This window comes from Cimex lectularius, unplaced genomic scaffold (genome assembly GCF_000648675.2).
Source record: "Cimex lectularius strain Harlan isolate CLEC.00 unplaced genomic scaffold, Clec_2.1 scaffold185, whole genome shotgun sequence".
NCBI lineage: Eukaryota > Metazoa > Arthropoda > Insecta > Hemiptera > Cimicidae > Cimex > Cimex lectularius.
In genome coordinates, this window is record NW_019392756.1 from 961,214 (window position 1) to 987,555 (window position 26,342).

Consider the following 26,342-nt stretch of genomic DNA (forward strand, 5'->3'; position numbering starts at 1 on the left):
CGCTTTCACCGTTTTATTTTCTATGTCGTTTTCACAGTTTCTCATTTTTCGAATCTTTTTGCCTCTTTACTCCATCGTTCTCCTGCTTGTTCTTTTTCTGACTTAACTTTGTTGTTTCTCCTTTCTGATCAGCTTCTTTGCTTGACTCTCCTTTCTATTTCTCACCCTTCCACTTTTTATGTCTCTCTTTCATCCTGACGCTCCCTCCTTCTCTTTTTGAATGTCGTTGTCATGATTTTTGTGTTTCTTAATTACATCCCTTCTTTCCTAATCTTTCTCCTTCTTGTCCTTTTTCTGATTTTAGTTTGTTGTTTCGCATTTCTGATTCTGCTTTTCTCTTACTTAGTCTTCCACTTTCTCACTCTCTCTCTCCTTCTTCCCAACGTCTCCAGTTACATGAATAATAATTTTCTATATGATGATTAAAAAAAGACAAACAATTGGTGTTTGAAAAAAAAGTCCTAATATGAAACATCGCACGTTCATTCCTTGCCGGTAGCCGAACTCTCCTCATCAGGGTTCGTGATGACCGGTGATGAAGGTAAAGACGCCATCGGTGTCGTGGGAAGGCGCAATTACCTCCAATTGGACGGAATGCGCTTACGGGCGACACCGTCCTGTAATTTGGAGCCGAGTAACTGGAAGAATATGGCGATGTAATTATGCATCGATTGTCGGAGTACGAAGTAAAAATTCGACCTTTGGGAGGTTCATTAAATCAACGGCGTCGACCCGTGCCAAACGGACGTCGGGACATAAGCTGGATAAATAAAAGGGATGTAAATCCGTTTTGATCTTGGGGCCAAACCGTATCAATCTTAGCGAGGATATGTCAGTACTGTAAATATTAGGGAAAAAACTTTAATAGTACAATATTTATTACTCTGTGCATGTTCCAAGGCAAATAGAAAAAATAATCGGCTCGATGTATTTGGCAAAAATCATTCAAGCAATTAGAAAGACAATAACAATTCGTAGTTGATGCTGTTGCTTCAATGCTACAGGACGTTCTATTGTCCTCCAATTGGACGAAGTACAACAATGAACCTAATTGAAGTGTCAGCAACTGATTTTAGTACAATAACCTACCACACGCCCAGACCAAAACAGCAATGATAGGTCAGGTCGATTAAGGGGTACACTTAAGAACACCATAGTAATGCAGAATCGATCGTCTAAGATGTTTGTTGGTTTAATTTTTCGGGCGGGTCGAAAACGCTGATCATTACTCTGCTCACTGAAGATGACGTAGACTCAGTCAGTACTATACGGCATGTGATTTAGCGAAAACGACTATACTGGAGGTTCATGTCATGACAAACATCAAACAAAAATCACCCAACAAAACATCATCCAATTAATACAAATCTGAAAAAACCAAAAATTTTTTCAAAATTTGTTAATGAAGGCTAGTAAGGACGAGAATTGAATTCATAGAAAACCACAAAGTTAAAGGTTTACCACCTTCTGATTTCATTGAGAAACTTAGAAATATATACCAACCACTCAGTGTGAAAGTAAAGAAACAAATTTTAACAAAACAAATCCACCACTGAAGATACCGAGAAGCCTGAAACGTATGACATAATAAAATGGCGAGAATAGGACTAAGTTGCCTGGAATCAGTCGAACTGTTCATCATATGAAAACATCAAAGACAAATCGTACATCGTATAACCATTCAGTATGAAACTAAAGAGTACTGAAGATGGCGAGAAGTTTGAATGCTTTTGACATATGAAAAGCAACGGGGATAGGGGCCCCAAATCGATTGAAAAGGAACAAACAAGTCACATGAAGTCCTCATGGACACACTCAGAAATTTATTCCATCCATTCTATATTGCAGCAGCTCTGAAGAAAGCGTGAAACTTAAAACCGTCTTATAGACCAAATAAGCGATGATTGGCGGACAAGAATGATCGAACATGGCCAATCTACAAGTTCATCGCATGAGAAATTCCGATAAACACGTGACTGCCATTGAATATGGAAGAAACAACACTTTGAAAATAAAAATCCAGCACTGAATACGGCGAGAAGCCTAAACGAATCTGACAGACCAAAATAGCGGAGATTGATGGGCTAAGATGATCGAAAATCACCAAACTACAGGTCCATTACATGAAGAAATCCCAGAAATACGTGTCTACCATTGAATATGAAACTAAATAAACAAATTTCCTCTTCAAAAATTTACCACTGAAGATGGCGAGAAGCCTAACATCATTAAAAACTATAGGTTAATCAAATGAAGGAATCACACAAATATGTGTCGGGAATTGAATATGAAACTAAAAGAAACAAATTTTCGCGTACACAAATCTATCACTGAAGATGGCGAGAAGGCTAAAATCATTAGAATAACAGAAATAGTGAAAATTGGCGTAGCAGGATGATAGAAAATGACAAAATTATAGGTTAATCACATGAAGATATCCCACAGATATGTGACTGCCATTGAATATGAAACTGAAAGAAAGAAATTTTCTCTTGCAAAAAAACTGAAGATTGCGAGAAGCCTAAACCGTCTGACAGTCATAAATAGCTATGATTGTCGAACCATGAGGATTGAAAATGATCAAACTACAGGTTGATGAAGAAATTCCACAAAATACTTGCCTGCCATTGAATAAACTGATATTAAAAACTTTTGTCTGCACAAATCCACCACAGAAGATTGCGAGAAGCCTAAACGCGTCTGACAGGCCAAAATAGCTATGATTGTCGAACCATGATGATTGAAAATGATCAAACTACAGGCTGATGAAAAAATTCCACAAATACTTGACAGCCATTGAATATGAAACTGATAATAAAAATTTTTTGGTGCACAAATCCACCACTGAAGATTGCGAGAAGCCTAAACGCGTCAGACAGACCAAAATAGCGATGATTGTCGAACCATGATGATCAAACTACAGGCTGATGAAAAAATTCCACAACTACTTGACTGCCATTGAATATGAAACTGATATTAAATTTTTTTTGGCCCGCACAAATCCACCACTGAAGATTGCGAGAAGCCTAAACGCGTCTGACAGACCAAAATAGGTATGATTGTCGAACCATGATGATCGAAAATGATCAAACTACAGGTTGATGAAGAAATTTCACAAATACTTGACCGCCATTTTAAAGGAAACTAATATTAACAAACTTTTGCCTTCGCAAAACCTCCACTGAAGACTGCGAGAAGCCTAACCGCGTCTGACAGACCAAAATAGCTATGATTGTCGAACCATGATGATTGAAAATGATCAAACTACAGACTGATGAAAAAATCCCACTATTACTTGGCCGCCATTTTAAAGGAAACTAATATTAACAAACTTGTGCCTGCGCAAAACCTCCATTGAAGATGGCGAGAAGCCTAAAATCATTAGAAACTATAGGTTAATCAAATGAAGAAATCACAGAAATATGTGACGGGAATTGAATATGAAACTAACAGAAACAAATTTTCGCGTACACAAATCTACCACTGAAGATGGCGAGAAGCCTAAAATCATTAGAATAGCAGAAATAGTGAAAATTGGCGTAGGGATAGTAGCTATTTTAAAGGAAACTAATATTAACAAACTTTTGCCTGCGCAAAACCTCCACTGAAGACTGCGAGCAGCCTAAACGAGTCAGACAGACCAAAATAGCTATGATTGTCGAACCATGATAATTGAAAATAATCAAACTACAGGCTGATGAAAAAAATTCCACAAATACTTAACTGCCATTGAATATGAAACTGATAATAAAAATTTTTTGCTTGCACAAATCCAACACTGAAGATTGCGAGAAGCCAAGGCGTGCCTGACAGACCAAAACAGTGAAATTAGCGAACAGAAATGATCGAAGCGACAAAAGTACAGATTTATCATCCCAAGGCTAATTTATTGCGCAAATGAGGTTATTACTGTCGTACATTTGGGTTAAATGGCGGTTTTTTAAAATATAAAGCAGGTAAGCATTAAACTAAACTAAGAAATTTTCAAATGGAAATGTCGAAATAAATATATAAAGATTGGAACCGGTGTCCATGATTTACTCCTGAGGGAAAGGAGATATACGTTCTTGTTATGCAAAACAAAGTGGCATATGGCTCTCCGAATGTCGCCAGACTTTTTGTAGGGGGCTTTGGTATTTCCAATTTGAAAGGCGTGGGAGGTCTCCGAATCGGTTTTGAGACTCGAGTTTTAATTTTTCAACCGATGGCAAGGGAAACGAGAATGAGTAAAAAGGAGAAAGAGGGACTTCTATATTTGTAACATACCGCCGCCCGGCACCCACACGCAGGAATTTTATGGCCCTGCGACGACGTCGAGACCCTCCCCAAGAAACCCGGGTCGCAACCTCGTCATTAACTTGACTGGATTAATCTTGGAATCGATCCAATTTATAATTTTTTTCCTATCAATAAAACGGGTGGTTTACGCGAAAGAAGTCCTTTTTTAAGGATTTACTATAAATTACGATTTTATTTTTGCGAGGCCTAATTTTTTTTTATATGCGTTAACACCAAAGAAACAAAGCGTATTTTAAAAATGTGTCACAACTCAAAGTCAAAAAAACAAAACGAGGAGTATCAAACAATATTCTCAACCCACAAGAACTTTAAAATCTTTGAATCGATTTATTTTAAATTTAGCGAGACTAGACGGACTTGATGAAATAATAAAGAAGGAAATATAATGGTCATAAGCAAACCTTGTGGCAATAAATATATCCCGCATTTGCTCGCTATGTAAATCAAAGTCACAAAACAAAGAACGGCAAAATTGACACTTGTTATACAACACATAACACAGCAGAAACTAGAATCTACAACCCTAAATAAATCGGCTTAGATGGGACCAACAGATCAGCTTTGTACATGTAAAGAGACTGAAAGAAATAGATAAAAACTAAGAATAAAGCGATACCTGGCGGACAAAATTTGCAGTCTCAAATCATTTTAAATGGACCATAGACATTTTATATCTATATTACACATACGATCTACCATAACCGACAGACATCAAAGCCCAAATTGTTAGTGACGTTACAATTCTAAAAACGGACAGTAAGACCTTTAATATTTTATGCCATGAAGTAACAAACGATCCAGTTTACATATCTATGCGAGAATTCGATGGGAATGTTTTCCCGGACTGAGGGATGCGAAAAGGATCATCAACTGGCCAACGCTGAACCTATGGGAAGGCCAACTAGGACGTGTTGCTGGGTAGTGCCAATAAATGAATAGGAATCTATTCGGACTCCATGGCGGAACTGTAGGCTCACAACTTAAAAAAAAAAAAATTAATCAACGTACAGCATGGTCTATCATTGAAACCTTGACATACTGGGCATGGGAACCTTAAATTCCCCAAGCCACCAGGAATTGATGTAAGAGAGAAAGAGAGAAATACATAGAAGCAGAGAGAGAGAGAAAGAGAGAGAGAGAGAGAGAGAGAAGAGAGGATAAAATATGAAAATAAAAAATTGAAATTGTGAAAACTTCATAGAAACAGAAAGATAACACAAAAAAAGTGTAAAGCAAGTGGAAAAGGAGAGAGATAAAGCACGAAAGAGAGAGAAAGTGAGTGGTTGGGAGAGAGAGAGAGAGAGAGAGAGAGAGAGAGAGAGAGAGAGAGAGAGAGATAGAGAGAGAGAGTGAGAAGAGAGGATAAAATATGAAAATAAAAAATTGAAATTGTGAAAACTTCATAGAAACAGAAAGATAACACAAAAAAAAGGTGTAAAGCAAGTGGAAAAGGAGAGAGATAAAGCACGAAAGAGAGAGAAAGTGAGTGGTTGGAGGAGAAAGAGAGAGAGAGAGAGAGAGAGAGAGTGAGAGAGAGAGAGAGAGGAGCAAAATTAGAGAACGAATGAAAGGGCAAAATATGAAAAATAAGGATTATGGAAACAACACAGAAATAGAAAGATCACACAAAAAAGGGAGGAACAAAGAACGTGTGTAAAAGAGATAGACAAAGAAAGAAAAAAGAGAGAGAGTGAGAGAGAGGAGCAAAATTAGAGCACGAATGAAAGGGCAAAATATGAAAAATAAGGATTACGGAAACAACACAGAAATTGAAAGATCACACAAAAAAGGGAAGAACAAAGAACGTGTGTAAATGAGATAGATAAAGAAAGAAAAAAGAGAGAGAATGAGAGAGAGGAGAGAGCGAGAGGAAGGAGAAAGAGATCACCAGAAAGCAAAGAAAAAAACTAACTCATAAATTAAGAAAATGAAATATTACGAAAACGACCGAGAAAAAAGAAAGAAAGACAAAAAAGAAAAAAGAGAGAGAGAGTAATGTTAAGAAACAGGGAAGCAAAATCGGAGAAATAAAGAGAGTAAAAAGTTTGAAGAAAAAGGAAGATTGTACAAAAAGGGAGAGGGGACAGAAAGGGAGATATATATATAGAGAGAGAGAGTGAGAGGAAGAGAAATAAATGGGGAGAGAAGAGGGTGGAATGCTATAAAAGAGAAAAGCAGAATCGGAGAGAGAGAACGACAGCGAAGGTTAATAAAAAAAGAAAGATGGTGAAAAACACATGAAACATAACAGACTGATAAGTTAAAACCATAGAAAAGAAAGAAGAGAGTAAAAGACACAGAAGTAAAGAAGAGAAATAAACTAGAAAGACAGAGGGAAGTTAGAGAGGAGAGTGGCTGGGAGAGAAAGAGAGAGGCTGAGAGAGAGAAAGAGAGAGAGAGAGAGAGTGAGAGAGAGAGAAATGCTAAAATAGATAAACACAATCAGAGAAAAGGCGATAACAAAATGGCTAAATAAGAAGAAAGATTGTGAAAAATAAGAAAAAGAGAGTAATAGACTGGGAAGGTAAAATCATAAAAAATAAAGAAGAGAGTAAAAGTCAGAAAAGTAAAGCAGGAAAATAAACCAATAAGGCAGAGAGAGGAATGCTAAGAAAGAGAGAAGGACAATCAGAGAAAGAACGATAGCAAAAAGGCTAAACAAAGCGAAAGATTGTGAAAAACATATAAAAAAAGAAAGAAGAGAGTAAAGGAGGAAAGACAGAGGGAAAAAGAAAGAGGGAGGTTGGCGGATTGAGAAAGAATAAGTGTGTGGTGAGGGGCAAGGCAGACAAGATTCTAAAATGCCAGTAGTCAAATTAATTTCCTAATATTTATGTTCAAATGTTTATGACGTGCCTAAATAATGGAGGATTTTCAAACTGAGAGACAGTTTTAATAAATTGAACTTAATAAAATAATAGACTCGTTTCTGTGTTACAAGATTAAAAAGGTATTGAACACGATATGGTGGTACATAGTTATGAAGTCAAGGGTGCACGTGTAATGTTTAAATGCTGAATCTAGTTTCTTGGTTGTTTAAAACAATGAGAATAAAAACAAATTAAAATGAGATAAATTAAAGGATCAATAAGGACAGGACTGGTAAATAGAGCGTATGATTTTAATAAAGGCCTTATCCCTGTGGGTCTTAGTTAAAGGGTAAGAAAAACTAATCTAGGTGCCAGGGTTCGGGGGCAATTAACTCTTTTTCCTCCCTCTTTCTTATCGACCTGGTCCCGGTTTGCACGCTAAGGACGCCAACCCCCGCGGCCCGTTAATTACCGCTGCGTCTTTATTAGGGGTGGCCAGTTGTAAAAATTGGATTTTTACACGTCCCGCCGCTTGTTCCGGAACTGGGAAGCGTGAGGGTTTCAAAGCGAGCGAGCCCAAAAATGCAATTCGTGTCTTTATGACCGATGAACATGGGACGCTGGGAAAGTACGAATAAATCATTTTTATTTATTGCGTAGAAAAAAAAACTCTATTCAGATCGATTCGTGATATATGACATATTATTTAGCTCAGACATGCAATGTTACTGGAATTGGACTAGAGCTTAAGAACAATTCATATATTGGATGGTATCGGAACAGGCCGTGTATGGCCTATTCTTACTCGGATAAGACAAGAAATCCTTCAAACACATAAGGCACATCAAATGACCTGTGTCTACATGATTGCAGGGACAGCTTGGTTACAGAACTAATGCCGCTCGCGTATGGTCTATTTGTAGTCGGTACCGGAAATTGAGGTTTTCTCCCGGTCTGTATGAAACCAAAACTTCATCTAATAGGATAGGAACCTCTATGTACATGATGGGCCCGTATATCAGCTTTAGACCAAAAATTAATGTCAGTCCTGTAGGGCCTATTCTTAGTCGGTTTTCTCTCGATCTCTATTTCGAGCCAAGGAATGACATCTTTCCACAAGTAAGGCGCACCTATTTTCTCTACATGTCGAAATTTTTCTCTCAACAAAGGTGCCAATGTGTCAGTCCCGTGTGGCCTATATTTTTCAGTTTAGACCGATCTTTCTCCTTTAATATAAGATTTCTCTCGATTCAATTTGGGGCCAAGCCATTCTTTCAACAAGTAACATGCATCCTTTTATTCAGTAGACATGTCTGTCCCGTATGGCCTATTCTTAGTTGATTTGTTGCTATGTTTCTTCCTCGATTGAGGATCTCGGTTTCTAATTGCTGCCAAGACGTGAAATCCCTGCAACACAACTATGTCATTAGCGTATGGCCTATACCATCAAGCGAACTACATCGAAGACCTTTCTCAGCTGCCTGCTTTTGCACATCAAAAGATTCCGGTATCAGCCCGGTATGGCCTATTCTCATTACGTTTATAACTATCCTTCTTCCCAGGAAGAAATGAATGCAGGTCAAGTAAGCTTTAGCTTAATAAAGGATGTCAGTCTGTGCGAGTCCGGTTTGGCCTATTATTTTTAGGTTTAGAACGATCCTTTTTCCCTAAGTGAGGAGCTTTGGTGGAGGCAAGCCATGACATTGTTCCATCAAGTGACACAAATGATCTTACTCTAAATGCAGCACAAACATTCCTTGGCTCAACAGAAAGCCAGTATGCCAGTCCGGTATGGCTTAATCTTAGTAAGTTTTTATCGTCCGAAATTGAGGTTTCCTCTAGGTCTTTATATGGAGCTAAGCTAGGACGTCCTTCCATCAAGTGAGCCAAATCAATGATTTTTCTCAAAAAACATGTCAGTCCGGTATGGCCTATAATACGTAAGTTTAGCTCCTTCGCAAACTGAGGTTTCCTATGGTCTTTAAATGAAACCAAGGTATGTAATACATCAAATGATTCATATCGAGTGACCTTTATCTGCATACATGATTTACACTATAAGGTGGCAGTTTGTCAGTCCGGTATGGCTTAATCTTAGTAAGTTTTTATCGTCTGAAATTGAGGTTTCCTCTGGGTCTTTATATGAAGCTAAGCTATGACATCCTTCCATGATCCAAATCGATGACCTTGGGGTTTCCTTTGGTTCGAGGTTTCCTTTGGGTCTTTATATGAAGCTAAGCTATGACATCCTTCCATGAGCCAAATCGATGACCTTGGGGTTTCCTTTGGTTCGAGGTTTCCTTTGGGTCTTTATATGATGCTAAGCTATGACATCCTTCCATGAGCCAAATCGATGACCTTGGGGTTTCCTTTGGTTCTAGGTTTCCTTTGGGTCTTTAAATGACACCAAGGTATGCAATACTTTTACCAGTTTGTCCGTTCGGTTTGGCCTATTCTTAGTTGGCATAGAAGTCCTTCTTCGCGAAGTGAGCATTTCTCTGGGTCTTTTTATGGAACCAAAGTATGAAATCCTTACATCAAGTGTGCCATATCGACCTTGTTGACCTGTTCTTAGTCAATTAAGGATGATTCTTCTCATCCTTCTGATCTGTTTCATACAACGATTGATTACTAAATGACCTTGAACCCTTGGCCGTTTTCTCTTTAATGGTGTGTTATCCGTGTGTGGCATATGCTAATTGTAATATTTTAACTACAACAAAAGTTCGCGCGATTTCGGCAGTTCGTAAGGTCAAAATAACAAGATCTACTCATAATTCACCCCCAGGTATGCCAGCGAACCTCCAGGACGAGGAATAACGGGCCACCAAATTCGAGACGACTTGGGAAAAAATTTACCACGGTTGATATTGCTCCCGCCTCCGGATTAACATCGCCCCCGTCCCCCGACCAGAATGTGTGCCCCGTTGTAATATTCTTAAGTCGTTTTCTCGTAGGAGGAGGCAGAAAAGATCGATCCGTGCCTGTTCGAATATTCCCGTCGCCTTATATTCAAACGCGGAGAAAAAACGTCTTAAATTTTACTACACGGCTATTACAACCAAAGAGCAACGTTTTTGAATATGCTGAAATGATCTTTAAGCCGGTTGAAAATTCCTGATCCATTTATTTTTGATTTCAGCTAGTAAATAGCAACAGGTTGTTAGACATTTCGCCCTAAAACCGGAAAGCAAGCTTCCGACCGATCAAGGTTCGGTTTCTATTCAGCTGGACCTGCTGAAATGTTCCTGTAGTGTTCGCAATAAAAGCCACTTCACTATAGAAAATGGTTCTTATATGACTAATATTCTAAGTTCATTTGTTTAAAAAATACGCGGATTTTCATTATTTTAGGTCACAAGTGAAATGAAGGTTTGGTTGAATTTCGTAATGGATTTTAAAGCCTCCGAAGACTCGCTGATTTCGTACTTCCACCGAACAAACACGCACCACCTGCCTTTCAGCGGTAAACCGTCCGAGAAAGGACGCCTGGCTAATCCGAAAGCTGTTTACGAAAATACGCATTTTCATTTCTAAAATCGCCCAAAAAAAAAATCTTAGGTTTCACCTTTAAAAAAAAATTCGATGTGATGACAAAACAGTGATTCGGTAACGCCACCTGAGAATTTTTCCCCGTTTGTTTTTCCTTCTATTGTACTGAGGGGTGGTAAGTGTTCGGCTGTGTTCTCTCGGCCCTAATTGGGGTAGACGTTGGCGCACACATGTTAGACTAGGCATTAGTCATTGGAACCGGATCGATATCGGGCCGGGCACTTCTCTTCGCCACCTAGGACACTTGTTATTACCCAAAAGGGAAAATATCCAAGGAAGAATTGGGTTCGTGTTGACGAGCTTCTTATAAGGAGCCAAATATTGAAAATTTAATGTCAGTTATGAATATGTTAAATAGTGGAACAATGTTTACATGTGTCCTTCCATTATTTTATATCCAAAAAAACTGCTAATCCGTATCGCCAAAAAGAATCAGACCAAACCAGCGATATTGGACTGACCGTAATGATCATTGAAGATCAACCTACCATCACCTTTTTTCTTCCCTGATTATTTATCCATGAGACAAAAGAGTTTAGTAATCCTGATCAAGCCTTAAATAAAGGTAAAATAATGTAACGCCAAAAAGTATGAGACTGACAAAACCAGCAAAACTGAACAGTCCCTCCGAGGAACAAGCTACCATGGACCATTAGCGTTTCCTTAACCGTTGTCATCATGATATCCACTTTTCCCAGTTAATATACTTTTATTAAATAACATAACATTTTGTAGATCGGGTCCAGCCTCAAAAACCGAAATCCAGCGATATTAGTGGAACCGGGATAAAAAGTGTGGTTTTCCGCTCCCCCTGTTTTTTCTGAAATATTTATTCAATAGATAAAACAGTTTGGATAATTTTCAAATAAAGGCAAAATAGAGCGCGTTACGAAAGCAGGTGACTGACAAAACCAGCGAGAATAGGCGGACCAGGATGATTATGATGATACAACTACCATCGACCGTTAGTTTGAAGGCTATGCTTAACCATTATCATCCTGACGTCCATTTATGCCAGTCAATATACATTCTTTATAGAAAATAACATTTTTAATCCTAAACCTTCCCGAAGAAGGAAAACCAGCGAGATTAGGCGGACCAGGATGATAGAAGAGGATCAATTTACTATCACCCATTAATCTGAAGCCTCTGCTTAACCATTGCCATCCTGATGTCCATTTATGTCAGTCAATATACATTCATTATATAAAATAACATTTTTAATCCTGATCCTTCCAGAAAAACGAAAACCAGCGAGGAGAGGAGAGGATCAACCTACCATCCACTAATAGTTTACAGACTTTATCATTAACCTGATTTTCACTTTTGTCCAATAAATATATTTTCGTGAGATGAAAGAACCCTGCTAAATCTGATCAACCGCAATGTTCGAAAACCAGCGAGAATAGGCGGACCAGAAGAGGAAAGGATCAACGTACCATCCAGTAATAGTTTACAGACTTTATCTTTAACCTGATTTTCACTTTTGTCCAGTAAATATATTCTCGTGAGATGAAAGAACCCTGATAAATCTGATCAACCTCAACGTTCGAAAACCAGCGAGAACATGCGGACCAGGTGCTGGAGCTGTTGATTATCCCATTTCAACTTTTTTTAAGTGCATATATCATGACGTTAAATAAACTTGGTTGTTCATCCTCGTCCAGTCCTGCCCACTACCTTCACCCCAACATGCCCGGTATTATCCTATAGATCGAAAAACGCCAAAATTTTCTTCTCCAGTTATCTTTTCTACTTTAACCGTTTTTTCCTCCACCTCAACCCTACGAACAACCTATTTTCCCTATATCTTGAAAAATATGGTCATTTCTACTCCCAAACCCAAAAAGGGTCGAGGTTCATATAAGTCTTCCAGTCTGTTATCGATTCCAAGCTTCGGCGAATCATTCCTATCCTAAATTCCCAAAAAGTAATCTCCGACCAACAGTTTGGGTTTTGAAGCTGTCACCAACCCAATAGCAACTTGTTGTTGACCTTATTATTACCTACCCTGAGTTAAAGTATTTTTTCATATGGTCCAGTCTTTCGATTACGTTTGATACCCGCGGTGTTTTGCTCATGGACATCATTCTATACCTAATGCATAACCTTTACAGCTAACTCGTTGCAGATGTATTTCCGAGTCATTTAGTGCGAGCAACACCTCGCAACCGACCAACCCTTGGTGTTCTTCAAGGATGCGTTCTGGCTCTCACCCCATCTTCAAACCACCTAGCTGACCTTTGCAGACTTCTGACCTTCTACCCTCTGATGACTGACACCCCATACTATTGAAGCCTTGATGTGAAAAGAAAAACACTTAACACAAAACAAAAACCATGATAATTTTCACTCTTCGCAAAAAGATTCAAGTTTACTATAATCATACCCTCCTAGGTGAAGGTTACCTTGCATATAGCAGTACATGGACAAATGTGATAATGCTAAATAAGTACTTTCTCAAATCTTGTTTATAATTTTGTTTTTCTTGTTGTTTCAGTTTGTTACATAACTGAAGGTAGTTTAATGTACTTCAAATAAAAAAGTTCAACCTGGTCCGCCTGTCACTTTTGGAAGGACACAAACGCATTTCTTCCGCAAATTTCTACGTTGTAAATGTTCAAAACAATAAAATTTATTAAACAACTGAAATGTTTTTTATTTGAATATTGAATCAAGTAAACACAATGTAATATAAAGCATATAAAAATTAAAAAAGATTTTTCCCTTACCTTATATTATTTTTGTCGGCGTAGCTCCTAGAGTTGGATCATGCTTGTGACAGTCACCTGAGGACAAAGAAAGAAGAAAATTATTATTAGATATGATAAAAAAAAAGAAGAAATGGTTTTCTATAATTAACAGGCTGAAACTAGAGCAAGGAAATCAACGTTGACAGGATATCCTCGTAATTCCGTGCCCAATCGGTGTCATTGTACCGAATCCATGGGGAGTATAGAAAAAAAATCCATTTTAAACTATGAAAAAATCTAATTTAAATTTAAAACCAATAAAAAAATGGTATAAGGGTAAAAAAATCATGTACGATGCACTTTCAACTTTCCTAGGGTCATCTATACGTTCTGAAGTTATTTATGCTTTAGGTGATTTTTTTAATAGAAATGTTAAGGTTTGCTTAGACCTGGTCTGATGACAGAAAATAATAGGTTTAGTTTAATTTTATAAAAAGTATAGGTCTGCAGAATGATATACTTTAAATTTATTGACGAAATGATCATATGGTGCTTCTTTGTTGAAAAGTCGTCAAAAATTATTTACAGTCGAAAATGATATTTTTTTCGTACCCTCAAGTCATTTGGCAAGTGTGGTTATTTTCGAGTACGTCACCGTACCGTTTTTCGACCCGAGGGACCCTAATTGCGTTCGGTGAACTCGAAGACGCCTGTTTTGAATAAAACCGCTTTGGTTTTACAGCCAATCGGCATGGATCGACGTGGATTTTTGAAAATTTTCTCGATTCACCCCCTGCCGGATTTATCAATAAGGGCCCAGGGAAGAATGTACGTCATTAATTATAATTAATGAACGGGCCAGTGTGAATGGGGACGGGAGTTATGGGAACAGCTGGCGTCGTGTCATATCCGTTTTACCAGGGTTTACCTCCTCAGGCCATTGATTTTTCATTTGTCGACCGAGATTCACGCCTCTATTATTTATTTTTTATATAAAAAACCGCGTACTCTATAAATTCTCATTTAAATCCGTATTGAACTCGTTCCAGGTTTTTTTATTCTCGCCCAACCGCTCGTTTCGGCCTGTAATTTATATTTTACACAAAGAGCGGTTAAATTTTTCTACTAGAAATGTGTGGGGTTTAGTGACCGTTACTTGATGATTATTTGGAGGTCGTGAGATGCGATCTTGAGTGACGTAGGTTTTAGAAAAACATTTTCTTTATCGGGCCAACGTTTCGAACTTTATTGAGAACATCTTCAGGGCTCAAAATGGTCCGTGTAGATGTTTCATTCTTGTCGTGTGTCAGTGAGATATCTCAAGAATGACACATCTACACGGAAAAGAAACACTTTGAGTCCTGAAGATGTTCTCAATAAAATTCGAAACGTAGCTCGATAAAGAAAAGGTTTTTCAAAAACCTACTTCACACCAGACCGCGTCTCACGACCTCCAAATAATCAATTTTTCCACTGGGTAGATATGATTCTCTCTCAAAAAAAAAATCTACCTGGAATATTAGTAAACGAATAAACAAAACGGACAATAAAGATCGTAAAACGACAGAAACCATGTTACTGACAAAACCAGCAAAGGAAATCAGTAAGATGAGAGAAGAACAACGTACCATTGTTTAAATACTCTCATTTCCAATTAAAAAAAAAAAATGGTTAGTGCTAATCCTGATCCACCCCAGAAAGGTACAACATATCAAAAGTTGTCTGTAAATATTCATGGGTTAAAGATTTTAGTTAATCCTGATCAGCCTGAAATAAAGGAAGAATTACACGACGCGTAAAACGCGTGGGACATGATGATAGGAGATGATCGACATTGAGATAGAAAACCTTGTTAATCCTGATCCACGCCAACGTACGAAAAACAGCGAGAACATGCGGGCCAAGATCGGAAAAAATCAACGTACCATCATTCCATTCCACTTTCCGCTTTGTTTATACATCAGTAAATTTTATTCGAGAGATGGAAGATGTCCGTTAATCTTCAAATAAAGGTAAAGTAACACAAATTACAATATCATATGACTGAAAAAAACCAGCGAGACGAGGCGGACCAGAATGATAGGAGATGATCAACGTATTAACAACAGTTACCAACTTTTGTTATTCGACCTGATTTTTTTGGCAAATGCACATTCCTGAGGCAAAAAGTCTTGTTAATCCTGATCTGGCTCAAATCTTGTAAAAGAACCCAACGACAAAAAAAAAAAAAACATCTGACTGTTAATACCAGCGAGACTGGACGGACCATGATGATAAGAGAGGATCAACTTACTAACAACCAGCAGTTACCAAATTTTGTTTTTTACCCAGATTTTTTTTTTTGCTTTGGTAAATGCACATTCGTAGGGCAAAAAAGTCTTGTTAATCGTGATCTGGCTCAAATCTTGAAAAAGAACCCAACGCAAAAAAGTTCTCAAAACCGAAAACTAGAGATATTAGCCGAACCAGGATAAAAAGAGTGGTTTTCCGCTCCTACTGTTTTTCAGAAAATATATTCAATAGATAATATAGTTTAGCTAAATTTCAAGTAAAGGTAAAATTAATGCATATTACAAAATACTGACAAAACCAGCGAGACTGGACGGACCATGATGATAGGAGAGGATCAACTTACGAACAACCAGCAGTTACCAAATTTTGTTTTTCACCCTGATCTTTTTTTTTTTTGTTTGTTTTGGTAAATGCACCTTCGTAGGGCAAAAAAGTCTTGTTTATCCCGATCTGGCTGAAATCTTGAAAAGAACCCAACGCAAAACAGTTCTCAAAACCGAAAACTAGCCGAACCAGGTTAAAAAAAAGTGGTTTTCCGCTCCTTCCGTTTTTCAGAAAATATTTATTCAATAGATAATAGCTTAGTTAAATTTTAAATAAAGGTAAAATTAATGCACATTACAAAAGACTGACAAAACCAGCGAGACTGGACGGACCATGATGATAGGAGAGGATCAAGCTACCATCAATCATTAGTCGGAAAACTTTGCGTCATTATCATCCCGATTTTCACTTTTCTTCAGTACATATAAATTCGTTACATAAAATAAACATTTCTAATCCTAATCTGTCTCAACTAAAGAAAAACCAGCGAGATTATGCGGATGATAAGATAAGATCGATGTATATCGAACAATAGACGAAAGCTTTTGATTAAATAATTTCGTATCTGTTTTTTAAAATATATAAATTATTCATGAGATACAGGACCTCGTTAATCCTGGTCGATTCCAACGTACGGTAAGCGGCGAGAAATGCGGATCATGATCGGAAATGATCAATCATCATTTAACCTGGTTTCCATTTTTTCCCAAATATTTATAAATGAGATCAAAGAGTTTGGTTCATCCTAATCGTCCTCATATAAAGGTAAAATAATGTGTTTGATACAGACTGACAAAACCATCGAGACTGGACGGACCGTAATAATACGGTGGGATTAATCGGTCTTTAGTCTGAAGCCAATTATTATCTTAATTTCTACTTTTTTTAGTAAATATTCATTACTGAATTTAGAGCATTTAGTCAGTTCTGCTCTGGGTCAATTAAAGGTAAAATAACACACAACCAAAAAGCATATGATTGACAATACCAGCGAGACTGGACGGACGAGAAGGATGGGACAGGTTCAATCTACCGTCAGCTTTTCTTGTTTTACCCTAGTTTCCACATTTCTTCAGTAAATATATAAACATTAGATAAATTCCTTATTATTACAAGAATTATATACCTCTTATTGAACGAAAGCCAGCGAGAATACGCTGGCCAGACTGTTAGGAGAGGATCAACCTATTATCGACCCTTTGACACTCATTATTTTTCACCGTTGCTTCAACCTTTTCTCAGTAAATATTTTGTCGCGAAATAAAATAACCTTTTTAATCCTGTCTCGTTTTATAGAAGGAAAACCAGCGAGACTAGTCGATAAAAGGAACAACCTACTATCGACCAATATTCGACAGAGAGTGTCTTCGCCTAGCTTTTCATATTTTCAGATATTTTCAGTAAATATTTATTCATGAGATAAAAAAATTAGCTATCTTCAAATAAAGGTTCAAATAAAAAACAGTGTGACTGTCTAAACAAGCGAGACTAGGCGGACCAAAATAACTGAAGAGGATCAACTTACTAGAGAACAATAATCTGAAGTCGTTGGTTATCCATTGTCATATAATATCCATTTTTGCCAGTTAATATACATTAGTAATATGAAATAATATTTTTCATCTTGATCCTTCCTAAAGAATGAAAAACAGCGAGATTATGCGGGCTAGGATGATAAAAGAGGATCAACCTACTATCGACCAATAATCTGAAGCCTTTGCATAAAACTTTTCATTCAAATTTTTATTTTTTCTAAAAAATATACGTTCTTTCGATAGAATGACCATGTTCATCCTGAGAAAGAAAAACCAGCTAGACTTGGCGGACCAGGATAATTGAAGAGGTTAACCTACTATGGACCAATAATCTGAACCTTTTGTTTAACACTTATCTTCCAGATATTTGTTTTGTTCTAGAAAATGTACGTCCGTTCGATAGAATGACCATTTTCAGGCAGATCCCTTTCATAGAACGAAAAACGAACAGTGAGACTAGGCGGACCAGGATGATTGAACAGGATCCGCCTACTATTCACCAATAATCTGAAGACTTCTCTGACCATTTTTCTTCCACATTTTTATTTTTTACTTGAAGATGTACGTCCATTCGATAGAATGACCATTTTCATCCTGATCCCTTTTATAGAACGCAAAACCAGCGAGTCCAGCCGGACCAGGATGATTGATGAGGATCAACCTACTATCGAACTCTGAAGCCTATTCTTACCACTTTTCGTCCACATTTTTATTTTTTACTTAAAAATGTACGTCCATTCGGTAGAATGACCATTTTTATCCTGATCCCTTTCGTTGAACAAAAAACCAGGGAGACTAGCCGGACCATGGTGATTGAAGAGGATCAACCTACTATCCAACACTAGACTGAAGACTTTGTTTAACCCTTTTAACCGAGTTTTCTCTTTTTTCTAGAAAATGTACGTCCATTCAACAGAATGACCATTTTCATCCTGATCCCTTTTATCGAACGAAAAACCAGCGAGACTTGGCGGACCAGAATGATTGAAGAGGATAACCTACTATCGACCAATAATCTGAAGCCTATTCTTACCACTTTTCTTCCATGTTTTTATTTTTTACTAGAAAATGTACGTCCATTCAATAGAATGATCATTTTCATCCTGATCCCTTTTATAGAATGAAAAACCAGCGAGTCTACGCGAACGAGGATGATTGAAGAGGATCAACCTACTATCAAACACAAGTCTATGCATTTGTTTAACACTTTTCATCCAAATTTTTATTTTTTCTAAAAAATGTACGTTCTTTCGATAGAATGACCATTTTCAGCCTGATCCCTTTTATAGAAAGAAACATCAGCGAGACTAAGTGGACCAGGATGATTGAAGAGGATCCGCCTACTATTCACCAATAATCTGAAGAGTTTTCTGGCCATTTTCAACTTGATCCCTTTTATAGAACGAAAAACCAGCGAGACGAGGCGGACCATTATGATTGAAGCGGACCAACCTACTATCCAACACTAGTCTGAAGACTGTTTAACCCTTTTCACAGAGTTTTCTCTTTTTTCTAGAAAATGTACGTCCATTCGATACAATGACTATTTTAATCCTGATCCTTTTCATAGAACTAAAAACCAGCGAAACTAGGCGGACCAGAATGATTAAAGAGGATCAACCTACTATCAAACACAAGTCTATGCATTTGTTTAACACTTTTCATCCAGATTTCTAACTTTTATAGAATCTGTACATTAATTTAGATATAACAACCATTCCTGATCCGTCTAGTCGAACGGAAAACCAGCGAGACTAGGCGGACTAGGTTGATAAATGAGGACCAACCTAACATCGACCATTTGTCTGAACCCATCTAAATATTTGACAAGAAGTTACTAATGCATTTTTCCTAATTCATTTTTTCTACTTAATCTCAAGTGCTTGGCTCCTTATAGGAAGCGAGCACGACACTCTATATGAGAATTGTTTTCGAGTAAAGTATCTTTGGTTATTCCGATCAGATGAAATATAAATTTTCAGTGAAAAATTGCAGTTGAAAGACATTTTAACTGTTCCCTGATTATTTATTTATAAGCGTGAATGAATACCCTGTCAATCAATTAGACTAGTTAGATATTAAATATAAACTGTAATAATCTGTGGTCGAGGAACTCGATTTTTCGTATGTATTATGTTCTTTTGTGATTGTTGAAAATTTTAAGTGATTTATAATGAAAATATAGATACATGAAATGTTTTGAGGTTTTATATTTTAATTTTTGAGTCTTGTAAGTCAGGTTGTTCAAGAGAATATTTTTCAAAATTGTGATTAAAAAATGTTCAGTAAAACGTAAAATATGTCAAGATCGGGATTCATTTGGGTAAAAATGAATGGGGTGAAATAGAATGAACGATCTCAGAGAGGAATGAGACCTATAACACGAAAGGGGGAAAAATCCATTGTACCCTGGTGAAAGATGGAAGAACTAGACTTACTTGGAGTTCTGTTGTGATTTGAGCATCCGATTAGAAAAATATTCGATCACAAGGATATCGTTCGTATATATATAAAAAAAAATCTATCAAGTTTAAAGAGAACTAAACAGGCTAGAACATCCGTTTGAAACCGTATTGTACGAATCAATCCGAGTAGGAGCCCTAAATAAACTTAATTATAAAGAAAGAATCACAGGTTTTCTGTAGGAACTTGTTCCGTGTACTGAGTGGCCGGTGTTGATTTGCATGTCGGGGGCGGCCGAGGGGGGCGGCGAGGCTTGCGTGATGGCTCTGGGCCCTTTCCAGAGGCGGGATTTTGCATAGAGACTGCGTCGGGGGCGGCAGCTCCGGCTCGTCCTCGCCCATTAACACCCCCAATCTGCATCCCGGGACGTTAATTAATAAATTAGCGCTGGAAGGAAACGCCCACTCAAATCCTCCCGCCCACCAATGCCACCTTCATCCCTCGGATAACCTTTTATCTCTTTAATTAAGCCCATTTTTCTATGACCTGACCGATTAATTTTAACCTAACAACTTACAACTTTGGTCTATATAAAGTTATTTACTTTCATTATTTATTAGTTTAATTATTGTTTTTTTTATTAACACAGAGTCCTATAGAAAAAACAAGATAGTAAATAATTTGGGGTTTCAAGTTATCCGGTTGGTCATCAGTGTTTGGCGCATTATTATCAGCAGTGCCAGTTATACATATCCGTCCAATGTAAAGGTAATCGCCGTAACCCACTAATTAATAGAATAAAACAGCGAGGACGGACAAGCCTGGATGATCGGAAACGACAAACTCCAGATCCATCAGAAAGGAAAAAGCAGGTCCACGACCCATATGTCATATAGGTCGGAGGTCACCGAGCACATCTCAAAACGGGATTGAAAATTTTTCTTAATTTGGCCGTTTCCAATCATCCCATTCTATCATCACTGGCATCGATTTTTTTCTTTTCCGTCATGTTCAGTGGTAAGTCTGTAGTTATCTCAGTAGTGTCCCTTTTACACGTCTAATGTAATCAGCATAACCTATAATTATATAATTATTAGAACGATGCTGGTCCTAAACCCCGATTTTTCTTGTAATTAGGCTGGTTACAATCAGCCCGGTGTATGATCACTGCCATCGATTTTTTCCTTTTTCGTTTTGCCGTCATCTTCAGTGTTTGGTATGTGTGTTATAATGTCAGTAGTGTCCCTTTTAAATATTCGTCCAATGTAAAGGTAACCGGCGCAACCCACTAATTATTAGAATAAAACAGCGAGAATGGACGAGCCTGGATCATCGGACAAACTCCATCCATGGGTAAGGAAAAGCAGGTCCACCCAATGGCATATAGATTAGAGGTCACCAAGCACATCTCAAAAAGTGATTGACAATTTTTATTTTCTGTCATCTTCAGTAGTGTCCCTTTTATACATTCGTCTAATGTAATCAGCATAATCCGCTAATAGAACGATGCCGGTCCATTACCCCGATGGTATATAGATCGGAGGTCACCAAGCACATCTCAAAAAGTGATTGACAATTTTTATTTTCTGTCATCTTCAGTAGTTGGCCTGTGCGTTATGTCAGTAGTGTCCCTTTTATACATTCGTCTAATGTAATCAGCATAACCCACTAATAGAACGATGCCGGTCCATTACCCCGATGGTATATAGATCGGAGGTCACTTTGCACATTTCAAAAGTGACTGACAATTTTTCTTAATTGTGTCGTTTCCAATCATCCTATTCTATCATCACTGCCATCGATTTTTTTCCTTTCCTGTATTGCCGACATCTTGAATGGTTGGAGTGTATGTTATTATGCCAGTAGTGTCCCTTTTCCAATGTAAAGGTAACCCATTAATTATTAGAATAAAACGGCGAGGATGGACGAGCCTGGAGGATCGAAAACGACAAACACCACATCCATCCAAAAGGAAAAACCATGTCCACTACCCCTATAGCATAAGGTCGTAGGTCACCTTGCACATCCGAAAAAGTGATTGGTAATTTTTCTTCTAATTTGGGCTTTTCCAATCATCCCATTATTTCATCACTGCCATCAATTTTTTCTTTTCTGTTTTGCCTTCTTCTTCACTGGTTGGTCGTTATTTTGTCAGTACTGTCCCTTTTACATATTTGTCTAATTTAATCAGCATTACCCACTAATTTATAGAAATGCAGGTCACTGAAGGTATATGGACTAGAGGTCGCCCTGAACATGTTAAAAAGTGATTGCCAATTTTTCTTGTAATTTGGCCGTGTTGTGTTTAGTGACCGTTACCTAATGATTATTTGGAGATCGCGATGTGTGGTTTGGTGTGAGGTTTTAGAAAAATTTCTTTACCATGCCAACGTTTCGATCTTTATTGAGATCATCATCAGGGCTCAAAGAGTTTGTTTTCCGTGTAGATGTGACATTCTTGTGAGTCGAGTTGAGACTGCCCCCTGAAGATGATCTCAATAAAGATCGAAACGTTGGCACGATAACGAAAGTGTTTTTCTAAAAGTTACATCACACCAGACCACACCTCACGATCTCCATAAAATAAATTTTAATTTTAATTTTAAATTATTTTAATGTGTTTTTAAATAAATCTTTTTCATAGTTTACAAACATATCAAATTAAAATTTTTAATTTTCAATTTTTATATTTTATAAAATTTTCAATTATAATTGTAATTAATTCCTTAGATTTTGTGGTCCGATTGGCCAAATAATTTTTTTCAATTAATTAATCTTTATGTAAGGTATTCGTTGAGATAAAAAAGTGAGCGTCACGAGCGGGAATCGAACACACGACCTTCGGCGAAATACGCCGTTGCTCTACCACTAGAGCCGAAGTTCATCGGTTCAAATCCCGCTCGTGACACTCACTTTTTTATCACAACCAATACATAAAGATTAATTAATTGAAAGATTGTAATTAATGTTTAAAAGGTATTATAAGTGATCAATTATTTTGTATTTAAAAGATGAAAAATATACAGGAATTTTGCTTATATTTTATACCTCCTGTTTTTTATTGGTTTAAAGAAAAGATTAATTTGAAATTAAAAAGGCTTAATTTGTCGGAAAAATTTATGTTGTAGGATGTACATGATAACAAATGCGTTTTGGTCGGGTTGTTCGTCCTGTCAAACAATGCTTAAAGAATGTGATACTGGTCCGCTTGATCTCGCTCTTACATGTAACATTTCGCATCAATTATAACGGATTAAATCAACAGAAAATGTAGCAAAAGCCTGCATACAATTTATCCTGCACTTAGAAGAAACATTGATTTTTTTTAAATTTACTGAATGAAACGAATCGAAAAATTTGAGAGGTCGACTGGAGATAACCTTCCGTCTTCTTCACACCCCTGAGCTCAGGATTAAAAATGTTACATGGTGTACCTCGTCCTACTTTACATATTGATTAAGATTTTTGATTGTTTCTAGAAAGATCGGTTACAATGAATTGACTCCATGTAATTTCTACTTGGTGGTCAATTTTTTTTTGTTTTTAATGAGGGTGTATTGATTGTCATATGGTCAATGGAAGTTATGGGTCGAATGAAAGGAGATTCGGGTTTTGAAGTTCATCCTCTGATCTCGAATCTGGAAGATAATCACCGGTTTATATTTAGATTAAGAACAAAAACCCGGTGGGGAAGCTTAACTGGCAACTTAAACACATGTCCACTCGGACACGCGACCGTTGTTTAATTATTCTCCGATCACGCGAATGAACAATCACAGTACTAATGAAGTTTTTAATTGTGTTTTTTATCCCCTCGATTCTTTATTATTTCGAGTGGGGGCACGCCAACTATCAATCAGGCCGATAGAAGTTAAAGAAATTTTACAGAAGTTCGAACCGATTGATCTTTTTCAGTTTAGATTTTTTTTCTAGGAGGTTTTAAGTTTTTTTTTTAAAGAAAACGATCAATCTGACAATAGAGAGATCGTATTAAAAAGAGAGAAAATTTAAAAAATAGGCTGAGAACTAGTGGATTGTGTTGGTCGGCGGAAATGTACATAGGATCGCGGTAACTCATTTCTCTCTCACTCACTCTCTCTCTCACTCTCTCTCTCTCTCTCTCTCTCTCTCTCTCTCTCTCCTTTTCCCTGTGAGAACGTCTTGAAGTATACGGTCCGGGGCCTAAACCGTGAAAGCAGACTAAACAAACGGGCGTAAACAATTCCCTGATTGCTGCATTCCTATAATTTTAAAGATGCCCTGCCGGACTAAAAAGTCTGTTTACTTAGAATTAATACCGGTGCGCTTAATCATTTCACAAGTCGGACTGTAAGTTCACAAGGGAAAACTGGCCCTGATGAAAAGGCGAACAAATAAACAAACAGTGTGGAATGTAAATTTTATACGTTTTTTATCCGTTCAAAGACTTGCCGGTGATTTTTCATGTCTACGACCCAAAGATTTTTTAAAAATCGGCTATTTACCATTATTTAAATTTAATTTTTATCAAAATTTCCCAGTCTCTAAATAACAAAACATTAATTATTAGTCACAAGTCGTGTTTTCACATCCTACATGTATTTGTAAAATTTAAACAATGTGTATAAATCCCAGGCCCTGAAGATGAGCTCAATAAAGGTCGAAACGTTGGCACGATAAAGATAATGTTTTTCTAAACGTGTGTGGTGATTAGTGACCACTCTCAACACGAAACGAAAAGAATGGCACAATTACACAGAAGACAAACACTTTGAGCCCTGAAGATGATCTCAATAAAGATCGAAACGTAGGCACGATAAAGAAAATGTTTTTCTGAAACCTACATCACACCAGACCGCATCTCACGAGTTTTTCTAAACGTAATACCTGACCGCATTTCACGACCTCTGAATAATTATTAATTATTATCCCGAAAATCTTTTAAAAAACTCGAACCCAGACATTACAAGAAAATCCAACCGACCATATACAATTTGATATAGGATCCGTTCGTTAATCCTCTTAACAATAAACCCATCGTGAAAAATTGTCCATAACTTAAGAGATTAGTTTTATATAAATAAACAAGGCAGTCTTAATAAAGGAAGATTATTAAGGTAAAGTCATAACAAACAATAAAAGGAAAAAAAATTGTCACTCTGATCGAAACAAATCTGTTCTAAACGGTGCTGCTGTTTTCCCAAAACTAAAATGAAGGAAAATCGAAACCAAGACAAAAGTAGAAATAATCCGTTAGATTTCGGGGTCCGATAGACCAAATAACCTTTTTGAATTAATTAATCTTTATGTAAGATATTGGATAAAAAATTCAGTGTCACAAGCGGGATTCGAACCCACGACCTTTGGTTAAATACGCCGCTGCTCTACCACTTGAGCTGTCGTGACTTCGATCCACTCGGGCATTAACTTCCCATTTCAACCCCACCTTAAGTGTCCGAGTGGATCAAGGTCACGATAACTCAAGTGGCAGGTAGCAGCGGCGTATTTAGCCGAAGGTCTTGGGTTCGAATCCCGCTCGTAACACTGACTTTTTTATCCCAACCAATACATTACATAAAGGTTAATTAGTAGAAATAGTGTTAAGAAATAGATTTACCGATTTTACGCGCAAAAAAATCGTCGACATTACTTTGCAACTTTTGCAACCCTGGTCATACTCGATTGACGATAAAGCAATTCTGTTTAAATCTTGGCGGGAGAAAAAAATGTTTAAACCTGGGGAAAAATCCGATCACAAAACCTTTACCACCCTTTTGCAAACCAAATCCACTTTTTTCCAAATCAGACTGACTCTTTTGCAGACAAAATTCACACATTTGCAAATTAAATTGCAATTTTTGCTAATATCCATGCTTTTGCAAATCAAATCCACTTTTTTCCAAATCAGACTGACTCTTTTGCAAACAAAATTCACACATTTGCAAATTAAATTGCAATTTTAGCTAATATCCACAAATCAAATCCACTTTTTTCCAAATCAGACTGACTCTTTTGCAAACAAAATTCACACATTTGCAAATTAAATTGCAATTTTAGCTAATATCCATGCTTTTGCAAATCAAATCCATTTTTTTCCCAATCAGACTGACTCTTTTGCAGACAAAATCCACCCTTTTACAAATCAAATCCACTTTTTTCCAAATCAGACTGACTCTTTTGCAAACGAAATCCACACATTTGCAAATTAAATTGCCACTATTGCTAAAATCCACCATTTAACTCATTAGAGTTAAAACAACAAAAACTGATTAAAAGATAAAATCCTCCCACGATTATTTGACAACTCCAGCTTATCGCCGCCTAATAAAATACTAATTTACAACTTCATCAACCAATAGAAAACTGCTCGATCAATCGAATTTTTCGAGTGTAGGGAGGCAACTCCCTCTCCACGTAGCAGGTGTTTCTCAAGGTAAGGTACTGACGCCCATACT

The 26,342-nt window shown here is 37.2% G+C and overlaps 1 protein-coding gene across 1 annotated transcript in view; it reads right to left on the reverse strand.

The window, feature by feature from the left end:
* The window catches only part of LOC106663051 (zinc finger homeobox protein 4), a 313,616-nt gene that overhangs the window by 284,306 nt on the left and 2,968 nt on the right, over positions 1-26,342 (reverse strand). Inside the window, exon 2 of the mRNA XM_024227313.1 lies at positions 13,394-13,450. The gene's annotated coding sequence lies outside the window, so the exon portion shown is untranslated. The remainder of the gene's footprint in view (positions 1-13,393; positions 13,451-26,342) is intronic.